The following is a 17,509-nucleotide window of genomic DNA, read 5'->3' on the forward strand; positions in this document are numbered from 1 at the left end:
CTGATGTCAAGATAAACCTCTGGGGCATGGCTTCACCCAGTTTCTAGTCTTATCCATTTTGAGTCCGTCCTTCCATGCTGCAAAGATGTTTATGAGGCCCTCCATAATGATAGTAGTCTCCTTTCAATCTCCAAATATGCCTATTGATTTTTCTTGAAAGCTTTTTAAACCTCTATTAAACTTGTAGTTTTATATCCAATATGATACTCTTCTTAGGCAAAAATTTTTGTTCAACCCTCCTGGGTCAAAACAGTTCAAGAAAAATGGAAACAAAAAATGGTAGAAAGAGAGACCATAGTGAAGAAAATAAACACATGGGCCAGCAAGAGTCAAACTAGGAAAGTACAGTGCGGTGCCAACTTCTAGCAATTAAGGACCCATGACCGGGCTCCCTTCCCTTTAGTGCAGATCGGCTAGGACAAAACTGTATGTTAAAACCATTGTCTAGTAGTGTAACAGATATATACATATAAACATTTCTAAGATGACCAGTGTTATAATGTATCAACTTTGGATATTGGATGCTTATATTTTATGTTTTATTTTTTTCATTTTAGAAAAAAGTTCCACATTCAGCCAATGGAATTAACTGTATTAGTATTTTATAAGATGGTTCCACGAAAGGACCAATATTTATAGGGATCTGTAACCTGAACAATTATAGGTTTACTGGATGATTTGATAACTTAGGTAGTTGAGTACTGGGTATTTGATGGACTATGTTAAAGATGCATTGTTGTATGTGTGTGTTGGGAGGGCAGAAGGAAGGAGAATGTAGTGAGCGCAGGATGAGCGTAGGGTTAGTGGTAGGGTTGGGGGTGGGAAAAAGGCCAGGAGTGTATCTTCAAAGGAACAGGTGGAGAGGAGTAAGAACTGGCAAGGACAGAGACCAAGACTTTTAAAAAAGACCAACATTTCCTGTTACAGTTTTACTCACGACAAGCCTTACATGCATTTCTGTTTTCTCCAGTAGCTCCTTTAGATTTCACTTTTGCATCCAGATTAGATTTTTATCAGGGCACCTGGGTGGCTCAGTCAGTTAAGCACCTGCCTTCAGGTTATTCCCAGGCTCCTGGGATCGAGCCCCAAACCTGTGTTGGGCTCCGTATTTGGCAGGGTGCCTGCTTCTGCCACTCTCATGCTCTCTCTCTAAGAAATACATAGAATCTTAAAAAAAATTAGATTTGTATCAATATCCAACGATGCTCTTTATCAGTGTCTCTCAAACTTTTCAATGCTGTTCTCTGAAACCAGGAAAAGATCTCATTGTCCTCCAAGGCTCACAGTCCAATGAAGAATAAACCGGTGATAAATTCATACAGTGCACATTCAAGTTATATGTGTACATATCTCCTTAGCAATAAAGATATGGCAAGTATGTGTTCAAAACACCAAACACATTAGTTAAATTGTTACCAAATCCTAGGCCAAAATTCTATTGATAGAGATATTTATCTTACTCAAAGTTATTTAAACAAAAAGTGCTTGACAAAATAAATTGAAAATGAAATTAAGCAAGCATAATGTCTGACTATGAAACAAGAATGGCAGAAATTGAAAACTATAAGCAACCCAAATGAGGCTGTGAGTTGTCCTACCTAAAATTCCAACCACCTGCCCATATGAGTATACCTTGAGTTTGTAAAGAACTAACAAATGTTAACTGGAGCCAAATTTTTTTCTTAGAATACTGAATTAGAGTCCTAATTATATTCCAATTGATATTATAATTTCATTTGTGAATAAATAATATATAATAATATAGTTTTATTATGGATAGGTTCATAATATTTAGGAGTTTTATTATTTTATGTATGAATAATTTATAAAGTTTCCTTTTTTGCAAACTTTAACAAGTCATACTTTAGGTTATTTTTAATGAACATTTAAGCAGAGGCAAAAATCACAGTATATGGAACTGTACTTTATTCACCCATAGGCTTGAGATTCCAAGACCAGTTCATCAATGTGCCACTCGCAGAACCATTGGTCTGTAACCTTCCCTTGTTTATCTTGTTTGCAAAATTGTTGCTAAAATTTTAGCAGAAAGCCTAGACTTCATGCAAAAATACCATCAACTCCAACTTTGGTACGAGTGTGTTTTCTCTTCACAATAGAACCACCCATTCTGCCATTTTCACAGCCTACCTGAGGTAACTCATAGTAGTTTGGTCAGACATACTTTGCTATAAACACCCCCCAAATGAAGAATGTATGGTATTATTTTATTCTTATCAAATTATGTTTCAAGATTTATGTTTAACCTTAGCAAACTGGCTACTTGCCAAAATCTCTTGGTTGTTGCTGGAGGTGGTAGTTATTAGGTCTGTCTAAAACAAACACAGGCCAAGGCAAATTTTCTTCCACCCACAGTGTTGCAGAGGGGTATATCCTAGCTTTTAGCTGCCAGGTGAGGCAAGCTGCCAGACCCCAGCAGGCTTACTAAGGCAGACATATGAAAAAATGCACCCACTATGATGCTAAAGTAATCATCAATCTTTCAACAGAAAATACGTAAGAATGAGGAATTGGTAGCATTTCCTAGTCTGGATGAGGTTGCCAACTCCAGACGGGTGAACTTTCCTACCCACAATAGAACATCTTCTTCCATATCTGGCTCCAGAAAGTCCAAGACGGGCTCACAAACCAGAGCTTCAGTTTCCTTTACTTCCTGCCTTTGTTCCAGGACGAATTTTCTCTACTCCTTTAACACACTCTGTCTATCCCCAGGCCTTTCCTTTCTCCATGTTCATACCTATGTGTAAGAGCATTTGGAGAAATGGAGAACTGAGATGAACTTGTTCACTTCTCACATACACACTGATGTTCTAATTCTGCAGGGCATTAAAAATATTTCATTAATTTAAGTTTGCTCCACCTTAGAGCCCTACTTTAAGTTTTGCAGTGCTTGTTAGAAACAAGTCAATGTGATTTGCTCCTTTCCCACTCCCAGATTTTTTTTAAAGAAATTGTGAGTATTACAGTACTCTAGTTAGGCACAAAAATAACTCATTATTTATCTAACTAAAATTATATGACTCTGACTCCACGAAAAAGGAAGGAGTTTCAATTTAATGCACTATTGAGACTCCTTCCCTCTCTATAGAGTCTTGAGTAGATCTTCAGGGTCTTTCATATCCGGGCAGAACATTTTGTGGGCATATTCTCTGGTTTTGGATCCACACTTATCACCTCTAAAAGGTTTGTGGTTCCGGGGTGCATAGTCCCTTAATAAGGATGTTTAGCCCTCTGATATTTCCGAAACTTGGGCGTCAGGATTCGTACTGAGGCTGAGAATCCTAGTGCCTAGAGCACTAAGTGCATTCTCCTTAAGTATACCACACAGCATTTTCCTCTTAGGTCTGAACCTCTTAAGTCTGATCCCTGGAGAGAGACAAATGAGGAAAGTAGGAGTCCCCACTAGGGACAAATAACAAAAGTAGGGTGCCCCAACTCCCTGGACCTTCTGAGCTAAGGACTTTTCTCACTCACAAATTCAACGCCTACTTCTCCCAGTCTAAGCATAAACCCTCAGTATTTTATGTTTTGGAAAACAAAAGCCAGGAAGAGGGCTTATCTTTGTCTAGTAACTTCTTTCATTCCTATATATGCCCCCGAGACAAAGGAATATAAAAGCGTGGCTACCCTCTGGGAATTTAGAAATATAAAAATAGAACAAAACAGAAACCATACCTTATTTTCAACTATATTTCTTTTCCCACCAAATAGAAATTTTCAATAATGAAATTTATATTCTACCACATAACAGAAGTGATTTTCCAGTCATATGGAAACATTTTTATCAATAACCACACCCCCACCAAATTGTCCTTGTAACTCTCTTTCCTTTATGATGTATTTTATCATGCTATCTCATTTAACTGCTCAAAGAACCAGTACTATCCTCATTATCTCTAAATATTCAAGTACTGTGACTATAACCTTTGGAAAACTGTAGCATTATCTAAATGTTTGTTCACATAACCTGTGACCCAGCAATTCCACTTCTAAATATATATCTGAAAAAACTGTCGTATATATATCCATCAGGAGGCATAGACAATGTTTTTAACATCATGTTTATAGCACCAAAAAATAATAAAAATAGCCCAAATGTCCGTTAAAAAATGATGACTGTATAAATTATATAAACTATATGCAGCAGTGAAAATGAATGAAATATGGCTTCATTCTACAATGCTAAAGATTCCTTAAAACATAATATTGAATAAAATAAAAACACATAATGGAAGAACACAAAGATGATGATACTGCTTTTATAAAGCACAAAACCAAGCAAAATTAAACTATCTAAGGATAATTATTTTTAAAGGATAAGAATAAAACATAAAATTCAGGATAATAATCACCTCTCAGAATAAATTAAGAAGATGAGTTAGGGAAAGAGCACACAGGTAGATGACATAGAACAAAGAGGGTTTAGATCTTAAAGTGGGTAAGAGGTTCACATGTATACATGTTTTATAATTCATAATACAATTTATTCATACTAAAACATTTACGTATATCAATAAATATGGAGAACTCAGAGCTTTGTTTTCCTTGTACTTTTCATAAAATATGACCAAGAGTAATCTCAGAGAAGGGTTTCTTAAGTTTGGCACTATTATCATTTTGGGCCAGATAATTTTTTTTTAAAGATTTTATTTATTTATTTGACAGAGAGAGAGAGACACAGAGAGAGCAGGAACACAAGCAGGGGGAGTGGGAGAGGGAGAAGCAGGCTTCCCGCGGAGCAGGGAGCCCGATGTGGGGCTCAATCCCAGGACTCTGGGATCACGACTGGAGCCGAAGGCAGACGCTTAACGACTGAGTCACCCAGGCGCCCGGGCCAGATAATTTTTTTGTGATGTGAAGCTGTTTGCATTGTAAAATGTTTAGCAGCATCCCTGGTCTCTACTCACTAGATACCAGTAGCAAGCTCCCCACTGTAACAGTCAAAAATGTCTCTTGATATTGCCGGGTATCTCTTGGTGGCAAAATCACTCTGGGTTGAGACCTGTGTCTTAGAGGGATAGATTGTGTGGAATTCACATGAAACAAAGCCAAACTCACTTCTAGCCAAATGTTGAACACTAAAAGCCCTTGTACTATCACTATTACACATATACACGCTGTGTTTTATATTAGACATACTATTTTTAATTTGCCACGGTGTCTTTGTATTACATATGAAGAATATCTCAAAAGAATCTACAATGACTATGCACCTTGATACCCTACCGTAGTTCTGCCTCTGAAAAATATATCTACTCTTCCACTCATTTATGATCCTGCATACTTATTCTGTCTGCCAAGAATGACTTCTGTCTCTACCCAAGTAACTGCCATCCTGAACCCTATGTCTTCCACTTAGCATTCGACTATACTATTATAAGTGGGAATTTCTAGCTTCCTCCAGTTAATTTCTTCAAAGTTGGTACCATGTCTTCTTCATCTTTATATTACCAAAGCTTAGCTTAATATCTGGCCTCAGTAAGTAATAAATACATACCCGTTGAACATGTATGAATGACTAAATGAATTAACTGATTTTAGGGCTTTGCTTACTCCAAAACAGCTGACAAAACCCATCAGAAAGAATCATTTCTGCCACTTATTCAATATTGAAAATGTAAATTAAGCAGATTTTAACACTATTTTTTATTTAACTATTAACTACTTAACTTTTATTTAAAAATATTTCTCATGATGTCTGTAAGTTTATAGTTACAAAGACAAAGTTAGCAATTGACAGGGTTCAGAACATGTTACCCCAAATTATGGCACCTTGGCATACTGAATCTCTTAAACTGAAGGAACTGGGGAATGGCAGATGTTGGAAGGACTCTCTGAGGCTTCTTTCCTGAAGCAGCTAAGACTCACACATGGGAGGTGCCCTTGCTACCCCAGAGGAAAGGAGCATCAGTGTCTCTAAAGATGAGGAATGCTGAGAGGAATTCGAATAAACAGGCCTTGCCAAGTAGCCCCCCAGTTCACCGCACTTAGCTCATATCCTTTTGCCCACAACTTTCCACCTTTCATCAAACCTAGCATAAAAATGCTCAGGTTTAACCCCTCTTTGCGTCTTCATTTCCTTATGAAGGCTCCTGTGCTGCATAACACAAATATATTTGTACGCTTTCCTCTTGTTAATCTGTCTTTTGTTATGGAGCCCAAGGTGAGAAACTAGAAGAGTGGAAGAAAAAGATTTCTTTCTTCTTCACCTACACAATCCTAATCCATAAATTCAGTAGAAAATCTCTTGATGACTCATCTTTGAAAAACGTATGTAATGTCTCTTTTAGGTCAAGATTTTTGTATTGTATCATGTAAATTTTCAAAAGAGTTGAGAAAACAGTACTGTGAATCCCCATGCACTTATGATTTGAATCTAATGATTTTGCCCTAATTGCTCTTCCTATTCTTTCTGATTTTATTTTCTTTGTTAAATTATTATTTTCTAAAGTCCATATATCACAAGTATTTCCCTCCTGAATATTAAGTGTACAAGTCTAAAGCACTTAAATATGTCAATAATTTATTCTCAGAATCATATAATCATATATTAACAGAAACTAAGAAATAAACACCATGAACCTCTTTCACAACATGGTTTTAACCCAGAGTCATGCATTTTGTATGGATAAAGCGATTTGTTTTGCATTTTATGACCAAAATGATGATTATTGGCTATGTAAAAATCACTGTGAAAATTTGTAATTTCTTCTAAGATTTTAACGGTAATCTTAAATCAAGGTTGTCAAATTAATAAGAAATTGAATGATAAATCCACATAAAAAAGCTTTAACCAAACTGCTGGACATCAGGCAGTACATATGCTTCTCCAGGCCTTGAGGATAGATATGAGCATCTAGTAAGTCTTCCAAAATCTACATAGAGCTGAACCAGTTTCGTGGGCCATTTTAGAAATGTAGATAAACTTGAAAAAATGGAAGAGGAAAGACAGGTGTTGGGACTTAAAAACAAAATCCAGTTTACAAAATGTAATATGTCAATAGTTTCCAAATCCAGTAATAATAAGAGCAATTATTTGGCCACTTAAGGTAAAAGAAGGGAAAGTCTCTCACACAATACTCTTAATGCATAATTTAGAGCATTCAGTTTATAAAAAGCATCAACACTTTCTTAAACACTTTGAAGACTTGGATTTCTTCTAGAAACAATTCAATGCAATAGAAAACATTTAAAAGTAAGTGGAAAAATCTTTCTTTCCACAGAATAGATGCAGCTTTGAATCATCAAGCAAACACTACTCTTTTTTTTTTTTTAAAGATTTTATTTATTCATAAGAGACAGAGAGAGAGAGAGAGAGGCAGAGAGAGAAGCAGGCTCCCTGCTGAGCAGGGAGCCCGATGCGCGACTCGATCCCAGGACCCTGGGATCATGACCTGAGCCGAGGGCAGACGCTTAACCATCTGAGCCACCCAGGCACCCACAAACACTACTCTTCTTGTTGTCATTTAATGTGGACTAAAAATTCATTTCGACAAAAAAAAATATTTTGCTCTGACATTAAGTACAGGAGTAAATCTAATGCTGGTTTGCTTTCTGCATCAAAAAGTTTGTGGATGACCCAGGACTCCAAGATGGCATCAGTTGTACCAGTGAAGAAGAAGAAGCTCATGGATGTGAAACTAGGAGAGCTGCCCAGCTGGATACTGATGTGGGATTTCACCCCTCAGGGTATTGCTGGAGCATTTCAAAGAGGTTACTACTGGTATTACAACAAGTATGTCAATGTGAAGAAAGGGGGCGTTGCTGGGATTTCTATGGTGCTGGCAGCTTATGTGCTTTTCAACTACTGTCCTTGTTACAAGGAACTCAAACACTAGCGGCTACACAAGTACCACTGAAGAGGGCCCAGTGTGGAGGCACATTCGGCATTCCTGACCATGACCTTTGCCTGGCACCCTGGAATCCTTTCATATTCTAATTCAGAATTAACATCCGACAAAAGATGACTGGTACTTGGGAAAAAGAAAAAAAAAAGTTTGTGGATGAGTGTGTTACTTTTTCCTCCCCCCGCCATTTAAATGGGTTTGAAAGAACAAAGTACATGGTAAAAGTCACAGCATTTTTTTCCCCACTAGAGACATAAACATACGTGTTTTATCAGCTAAAATTATCTATACCCTGGATTATTTCTATTACCTTTGCTATCTACACCTACTCATTTCTCTCACTAGAGGCAAATATGTTTCCCATGGAAGAAACTGATGTACAGTACAATCACGATTTGCCCATGTCTCAGTGCAAATCAATGAAAGAATCAGCTCATATAACTTTTACAGATGGAAAGGCCCCTAAAGATAGTCTGGCTTACCCATTTTACACATGAAGAAACTAGATCCCCATTTTGCATCCTCACAATGCCTTCTCTCTCTTTTTTTTTCCTGGATATACTAACTTCTACCATGTGTTAGCAAATCCTATTTGCTTTTTATTACTAAATTTATGTAACAATTATATTTATAATGTTTCTTTAATTATATGCATTTCAATTAAAATGAACCTTACCTAATACTCACTGGGCAGGTAAAAGATAAGTAATTTGTATTAATTTACAATTAGGACATAAAATCAAAACAATCACTACTATACATTTTCAATATAAGTATTAAGAGTTTATGTTGATATAGCTTAATCAATTAACAAAGCACATTAAGATAGGATTTTATCATAATCAGTTCTTATGGGAAATAAAATTAATACTAATTCACATTATAAACATTTCAATGCTCATTATTTCCAATTTAAAAATATTAAACAGTATTCACTAATTATCATGAATGTCAGTAATTAAGGAACTCTCAAGGGATTCAAATAGTTATTTTAAACAAACATTAGTTAATATTTAACAAATTATTCAAGAAAATTCTTTCACGAGTTTCTATAAATTAAAACAGTAAGTTAAATTCTGTAATTTATGTCAGTAAAGATGCTGACAGTTGTACAGAGGGAAGAAATATGTTCCTATTTCCTCCTACTCCTCTGAAGAATGAAATTATTATGGTTGCTGGCTGTGTCTCTTTAGAATGAAGGTTAGTTGGTTAAATGGACACTACTCCGTTCTCCATCTTCCTCATTAAAAATTACTCTTGAAGGGAGGTGTGAGGCAAACTCTAGTTTTATTCCAAGGAATAAAGCATTATCACTTCATTCAAAATGTGTAAAATAGGGTTCTAAAGTAATTAGCTTTATTTGTACATCTACATAAAGTTGTTAAACCCAGTAACATGGCTTTCCTATATCAACATCATTTAGAGGAATAAACATTTTTTCTGTGCACTCAAGTTGTAGGAAAAAATTGAGGTCCTCATACAAATAAGTCCTCCATTTAACTTGTTAACTAAAGTATATTTATAATAACTTTCATAATATTTGTAATTTAGCAATCTGGGAAAGTAGATGTAATATAGAGTAAACAACTTCAATAAATGATGAGGGAAAACCTTGAGATAAATCAAGCCAGCAAAAAAGAAAAGACAAAAATTTGAAGATATTACCAGAGACGGTTAAGATTTTATGTGTCATCTTGACTGGGCCATGGGATGCACAGACATTTGGTCAAACATTATTCTGCTTGTGTCTGTGAGAGTACTTTTGGATAAGATTAACATATGAATCTACAGACCTAGTAAGGCAGATTGCCCTCCCTAGCGAGGGTGGGCCTCATCCAATCAATTAAAAACCAGAATAGATATGACCTCACTGATAGGAGGAATTCTTAATCTCAGGAAACAAACTGAGGGTTGCTGGAGTGGTGGGGGGTGGGAGGGATGGGGTGGCTGGGTGATAGACATTGGGGAGGGTATGTGTTATGGTGAGCGCTGTGAACTGTGCAAGACTGTTGAATCACAGAGCTGTACCTCTGAAACAAATAATACATTATATGTTAAGAAAAAAAAAAGAAGATAATAGGAGGGGAAGAATGAAGGGGGGGAAATCGGAGGGGAAGGTGAACCATGAGAGACGATGGACTCTGAAAAACAAACTGAGGGTTCTAGAGGGGAGGGGGGTGGGGGGGGATGGGTTAGCCTGGTGATGGGTATTAAAGAGGACACGTATTGAATGGAGCACTGGGTGTTATATGCAAACAATGAATCATGGAACACTACATAAAAAACTAATGATGTAATGTATGGTGATTAACAATAAAAAATTTAAAGAAAAAATAAAATGAAAAGGTAAATAAATAAATAAATAAATAAATAAATAAAATGAAAACCAGAACAGAACAAAGATGCTGAGTAAGAGAGACTCCCCCTATTTCACTGCTTGAGCTGGAATCTGAGCTGACTATATATATATATATATTTTTTTTTTTTTTTGCCTTTGGATGTGAACTGAAAAATTGGTGCTTCTTGAGTCTCCAGCCTGCTGATTTGCAGACTGGAACTACACCATCACCCTCCTGAGTCTCCAGCTTGCCAAATGTAGATCTTGAGACTTCTCAGCCTCCACAATTACATGAGCCAATTTCTTATAATAAATCTCTCTCTCTCTATCCATCCTATTGGTTCTGTTTCTCTGAAGAACGCTGACTAATACATTACCAAAGGTGCCCTATTCTACCATAAGTAATAATTCAGGTAATAAACTTGAAAAACTAGCAACCTTGATTTTTCAAAACAACATATTTTCCATATTGTTTTAATTTATAGGGCTGGTACCAAGGTTTTACTGAATAACTTTTTTGTGGTCATCTATGCTACTGGTATTTGGTTTCAAAAGACAAATATAGCACTGTTTAAAGAGCATTTCTTTAGTAGTTTTCCTTTAAAATATAAAATGTGGCATTTGGGGAGGGAAAGATAGTTATAAAAATATACATTTATCCACTTTTCAAAAATTGCAGTTGTCAAATTATAAAGTAGGAAAACAATAATAGAGCCACTAATATTAGCAAAGATGTATTCCAGATGGGTTTTTAAATTATGGCTATATTTCAGAACTGAACTCAATATTTTAATACATTTTAATAAAAATATGGTTGAGGATCAATGCCATCATGACAAACCACAATGAAATGAGGTAATAATCTTTCTATTTTAGCATTCCAAAATTCTTATCTTTAGTATTATTAGTAATGACTAATAACACATCATATCACTACAAAAATCAAATTTTCAAGAAACATAAAATATTTTAATAAAAAAAGAAATACAACATAAATCAAATATAAGCTTCCAAATTTGGCTCTCTTTTTGGCTTTCCTTGAGTTGTTAACTGCAGTTCATCACTTGAAAGTGATGGTGAGTCTACCTTATTTGGGTTCACAGGTTTCAAATAAAGTATAAATTTCACCAGCTACACAGTCAATTGATGATTGAAGCCCATTCTGGTGTTTAATCATCATAAATAAGCATCACTAATTATTGCTCTTCTTTGTATCAATTTTGATGTAGCAAAAACAGTAGGAGACTTGGAACAAGAGAACAAGCCCAAATCCTCACTGGGACAGTTGAGAGCTATGGTAGCACAGGAAGGTCACCTTCTTGAGTCTTAGTTTCCTCTTCAATAAAATGATACTTTCCTCTAATGGTATTTGATAGAATTAGAAGACAAACTATGTATATTTTACATATATATATATATATATACACACATATACATTTACATATAAAAATACATATATATATTTATATATATAAATACACAGATATTTATATATATATGCATATAAATATGCGTATTAGATTTACATGTACCTGCATATATACATATTTATACATAAAAGACTAGCATTGTGCCAGGAAAAAAAGCAATCATTAATGGAAATTCAGTCTTAATGGTTTAGTTAATCCATATTTAACATTCTAAAAATTACTGCTTTTAGAAAAGGTACTTTAAAAATAGGAAAACCTGTGGTGTCATGTTTAGCTCACCTAATTGCCTTTCATGGGAAAAAACTGATAATAATCAAAAGGATTCTTATCCAAAGACATGCAGTTTCTTTATGTGTGCTGGTATGTGATTGATTATGCTTTGTATCTATTTGTAAATTCATTCAAAGTTCCTTATTCCCTATACTTGTAGTGTTCTTAGAAATCTCTTTTGAACTAGTAAGATAACATCTTACTACGTCTCTCTCTAGTAATGAGTTAAAATAATCTTTGATACATATTCACTTAATTTCTATGAGAGAGACTATAACTTTTAAAAAAATATTCTTTAAAACTGCTCTGCATTTTAAACAAATTGCTTTATCTATATACCAATGTAATTTGCACATTAGAAAAGACTTTTTCAGAAAACTATTTTGAGTATAATTTTTTGTTCCTATATCTTTTTAAAAAAGATTTATTTATTTATTTGGGGGGGTCCAGAGGAGGAGGGAGAGAGAGAGAGAGAGAATCCCAAAGCAGACCTGCATTGAGTGCAGAGCCCATGGGGGTGCTCAATCTCATGACCCTGAGATCATGACCTGAGCCGAAACCAAGAGTCAGATGCTCATCCGACTGAACAACCCCCCACCCCCTGTTCCTATTTGTCTTTTTAACTTTCACACTCAATCTTTTTTGAAGTGTGTAAGAGAGTTTCAAACATATGGACTGAGGTAAACTAATATTGTCAATTACATAATACTGCTTTCCAAAGCACAGTTTTTAAGAAAATGAAACAAAGACACATGATAAACTATGATTTAATTTACTGGAAATTACTAACCTAACAATCCTAAAGAAATTACTATATACAATATGGGAATTTTTGTGTCCTTTTATTGCATCCATTAAATGCCATTAAATGTGCTAAGAGAGTACAGATATTCTCATGGAACTAACAAAACCAACAAGGAATCTATATTTACCAGACTGTACCAAGTGGACAGTGTGAAAATGCAGGATTAACTGAGAGCTAACCACGCTTTTTCAACATGACAGCTGTGAGAACTCAACTTGATCTTCAAAATAATAATCCATTTTAAATGACTTTTAATATTCTACAAAGTAAACTAGAAGGTTTATTCAAAGGAAACATCGTTCATTCCTCTATTGTTCCTTTATGACAAAACATTCTCCTCGGATTCCCTTAGATTTTTGACTGCCTACCTCTCTTTTGAGCTTCTAAAATAATTTCACGGTAGAATTTTTAGGTTTTTGCAAACATTTCCATTTTTTTTCTTTCCTCTTTTTCAATCTTGCCTGCCTCCTAATCCCTGATCATATTCTTCCCTCTGGCAGGCAACTTCCTTCTTACCACCCTGTTCTCAAGGAATCAGTTGATGCTTTGAATTAAGCTGCTTTTTTTAAGCATATATATGCCCTTTGCGAGAGCACCCTATTACAATCTCATGAGTGCTCACAGTAACGAGCTGACGGCATTTTCAATTCACTCTGGAAATCGTGTGCCAACCTTACCTGTGGCTGCATAATGACAGACTGATTTTAAAAGTTCATCTATTCATTTGAGGTAAGTATTCCATCAAGATGCTAACACAAATGGTAGTTTATGATGCCCTACTGCTTGTGTATGTGGCATCACTAATTTTATAGTAAATAAAACTGAAAAAATGGACATTTTAGCTTAGCTAAGTGGAAAAGCATACTAATTTCATATCTAAGGACTGAATTTTCTAATGGTTTTTAGCCATAGAACCCCTCCTGAGAGAAAACCACAGACAAAATCCCCACTAAGCTCACTATTGACTTGGAGCCCTGGTGGGAAAGGGGCATATAGTTTGTAGATGCAAAACATCTATCCATAAGACAAAAATACCTCTTTTTTTTTTAAGGTTTTACTTATTCATTTGAGAAAGAGAGAGCAAGTATGAGTGGGGGCAGGGGCGGAGGGAGAGGGAGAAGCGGAATCCCTAGCAGGGGGCCTGACCAGAGAGCCTGACCCTGGGATCATGACCTGAGCCAAAGGCAGACACTTCACTGACTGAGCCACCCAGGTGGCCCTAGCTCATGGCTTTTATCAGACTCCTATGTACAAAGTATGAAAATACACTAGCCAAAGGATAACCAAGCATATTATTCATACTTCATCAGTCTCACATTCAGCATTTTAGTTAGAATTGGATCTGCATATTTGAAATGAAGATCTTTCAAAGGAAATATTTGAAAAGGGCATTTTTAAAAGAATAATCAAAAACCACAGTTTTCTTAACCTTAATTTAAAGTTGAAAGCTATCTTGGAGGATGATTTCTGGTTATATTTGGTATCATTTCTTAAATTATTTTTTTAGTTGAACGTTTTAAATTGAAAAGGGCCTGATTTTCCCAAATATTCTCTTCCAAGAACCATTCCGAATCCCAGGGACACATCCAGGGCTGCAGGTAGTGGCAGCCAGAATGAGCTTTCTAAAATAAAATCTTTTTCCTGTCAAATGTATCAAATGACCACTACAGCTGGAGTCGTATCTTAGAAAGACACATTCTATCTGAACTATCCCTTGAGACTGGCAGACCTTGGCAGTTAAAACAGGGTATCTTATTCCAGAGGATCTTCCTTATAGAACCCAGTTTGTCTGTCGCAAAGGGAATTTGCTTTCAGCTGACAAAAGTACCTTCTTCAACTTTTAGAAGTGCCTATTACTGGCAACTGACTCCAGGGAAATAATTCTATAGGTCCTGGCGTGAGCTTTTTGGTAACATGAAGCAGAGACATAACCAATCTCTCTCCAAAAAAGAAAAGAGAGGGGAAAGTTATTCAGTAGATACTAGAAAATCTTGTAATAATCCAAGAAGAGCAAGCTAAGTAGAGCTAATTTTATGGAAAGTCATCTGAAGGAGAGGAGTTGCTCTCAAGGATAGTGTTACACACCTTGTCAGCTGTCCTCTTCTACCTTACTGACTTCCCTGTTTCCTCATGGTTTCTACTTCCTCGTGATTTTGGTGCAGTCAGCTCACTTCATAGCTCCATTGTTCACTGCAGACAGGCATTCTTCATGGCTCAGTTCAGACTCATGAGATTCTTGCAGCAGCTCGTGGGTTGAGTAAACTTGCCATCAGGGACAGTGTGACAGATACAGTAATGAACAAGACAAAGTTCTTCAAAGAAACCCTCTGGATCTTACAGTGTTATGATTATCACTTGTGATAGGGCACAGGCTTTTCAAGGTCATAGAACTGTGGAAAGGACAACTTTTCTATGAATGGGCTACAAACAAAGCAAGCAATGAAATACATCCCTAGTACGCTTGGGCTACAACTATTTCTCTTGCCACTGCTATACCTCTGTCCCTACTATTAATTACTATTTTTGCTTTGATTGTTCTGATGACTTTTACACTCAAAGGCTTTCACCCATAACCAGGCATACTCGATGCCAGTACGGTGCCCAGACTAGCAGCTGCAATAGCATCTAGGAATTTATTAAAAATGCAAATTTTAGGGTCCTAGCCTGGACCTACCCAATCAAAAAACTCAAGAGCAGGGGCTCAGAACTCTGGGTTTTAGCAATGTTCTGATGCACGCCAAAATCGAGAACTGCTGCTCCATGCTTTCAATTCAAATATGTCAGTCTACTCTTACTTTACCTATTTTTCCTCAATACTTGAGCCATAAGGAAATATGAACATATAACTATTTAGATTTCCTTTCTTTAAGTTAAACAAAACCTTTTCACATTATTCTTCCTCTTGACCACAGGAGTCAAAGCTGTTAGTCAATTCCTATTTGGTATCTGCCTGGAATGATGCCTAAAATTCAACTCACCAAAAAAAAAAAAAAAATCTATATATAATCAATCAATTTTAAATTTAAGATGACAACAATTCAACTAGATTGGCCAGTTCTCCCTTCATTTTTCAACCAATTCAACCTATCATGTATGAAAACAGGGCCAAATAAGAGCTGTCAAACTTCCTAGAATTCTATATATAAGCTAATCTTAGAAATATAATAAAATACAGAATTAAAATATTCTTTCTCAGTGGGCAGTTAGCTCACTTTCTCTCAAAATTCTTTGCATTATATAACCTTTCAAGATATATTTTGCAAATAGAACCATTTTTTAAAAATGAACCATCATTTGGGAAAACCATATCACAAGGAATTAAAGAAAAAAAGAGCTTAAAGTATTATCAAAAAAAATCATTAAATTACATTCCTGGAATGCCATGTCCAGGTGTTTCAGGGTCAATGTTCTCCACATTGCACTCTTTCAGTATATTTTAAAAAGGTTTCCATCAATATATTACTTTCATATTTGCTAAAATATTCTTAGTAAATGTTTTATGTTCTTTAGTCACTATTGCTGTTTAACAATTGTTAATCATTTTTTCCCCAACCCTCTCCACGAGGGAAGGAAATTATCTTTTTAACTGCGATCACTTCAGCACCTGACTCAGTACCTGGTTCATAGTTGCTGTTCAATATCTATTTGGAGGAATGATGTAATAGATGTAATAATGTGGTTGGCAAAAAAGATAAAACTATTTTAAAAAGAGAAAATAATGATAGGCTTAGAAATTATTATGAACTGAAAATATTTCTTGGGAATAGATAGCAAATGCAATGAAGATATGATGTGTTTTGTGATTCATTAACAATTTGTATCTTGGTATCCAGAATATATATTTGATATCCATACTTTAATATCATAAGAAGTTTCCTGTTCCAGCTTCCTTGCCTAAAGGATGCAGGCTATCTAAACAAAACACACAGCTGTCCGTGTTTGTCTCACTCTACAGAGGTGGAAATTTTATGACCTTCTTTGGAACTCTTGAATTTTATCATACTGACATTAAAGGAGTTCCCCCCCTTTGCTCCCACAAGATAGTTTCTTCATACCAATTTGTTTCTATTAAAAACTCTTTTTCAGAGAATTTTTATCTTACCATCATTCGGTTTTTTTCAATACATTTTAAAGTTGTATATGATTTCTATACTTCCTTACTCAATGTTTTCACTCTTTGGTGCCAAACACACCTAACTCATTTAACTGCTCTCACATGAGATATTTGCAACCTTACTCAATAATTGATTCTTCTTTGGACTTTCTGCTATTTTTTTAAATTCTACTTCATACATGTGATTACTCTTTCAGTGTACTTCATACATATTAACTCTTGGCCTCATGCTTTCATACAAGTTCTAGTATGACCTACTGTAGTACTGGCTTTTTCTCACTTCAAGAGCAATGTAGCCTGTAGGTCCAAGACAATCTCATTCCATTATACCTTAATGACTGTCTCCCAGTCTAAGCTAGTAGCGTTGACTATTTGTCCCAACATCTTTACGTTTTCTAAATTCTAATATGTTTTGAAGAACTTCTTTCCCCTATTCTGTTTCTACCATTGTATAAGTTATCTTTGTTATCTAGCATATTGACACCCAAATACATATACTCATTGCCTAAAAGTTTGCTTATGGAAATCTTATTTCTCCATCCAAGAAATAAATTAGAGAGAAAATGTGGCACAGGAACTTTGGACACTTCTAATTTTGGATGTTATAGTTATTTGATATTGGACAAGTTACCTTCTCCCTATCAACCTCATTGTAAAGGAATGTTGGCAATATTATCAGAACTATGG

The 17,509-nt window shown here is 35.5% G+C and overlaps 1 protein-coding gene and 1 pseudogene across 1 annotated transcript in view; one reads left to right on the forward strand and one right to left on the reverse strand.

Moving 5' to 3' along the window:
* The window catches only part of SEMA3E (semaphorin 3E), a 237,114-nt gene that overhangs the window by 157,264 nt on the left and 62,341 nt on the right, over window positions 1-17,509 (reverse strand). The window lies entirely within an intron of this gene.
* Window positions 7,593-7,877, forward strand: LOC114220961 (ATP synthase F(0) complex subunit f, mitochondrial pseudogene; annotated as a pseudogene).

The sequence above is a fragment of the Eumetopias jubatus genome, unplaced genomic scaffold (genome assembly GCF_037043125.1).
Source record: "Eumetopias jubatus isolate StellerSeaLion01/CBP00866 unplaced genomic scaffold, mEumJub1_p1.0 scaffold_14, whole genome shotgun sequence".
Lineage (NCBI taxonomy): Eukaryota > Metazoa > Chordata > Mammalia > Carnivora > Otariidae > Eumetopias > Eumetopias jubatus.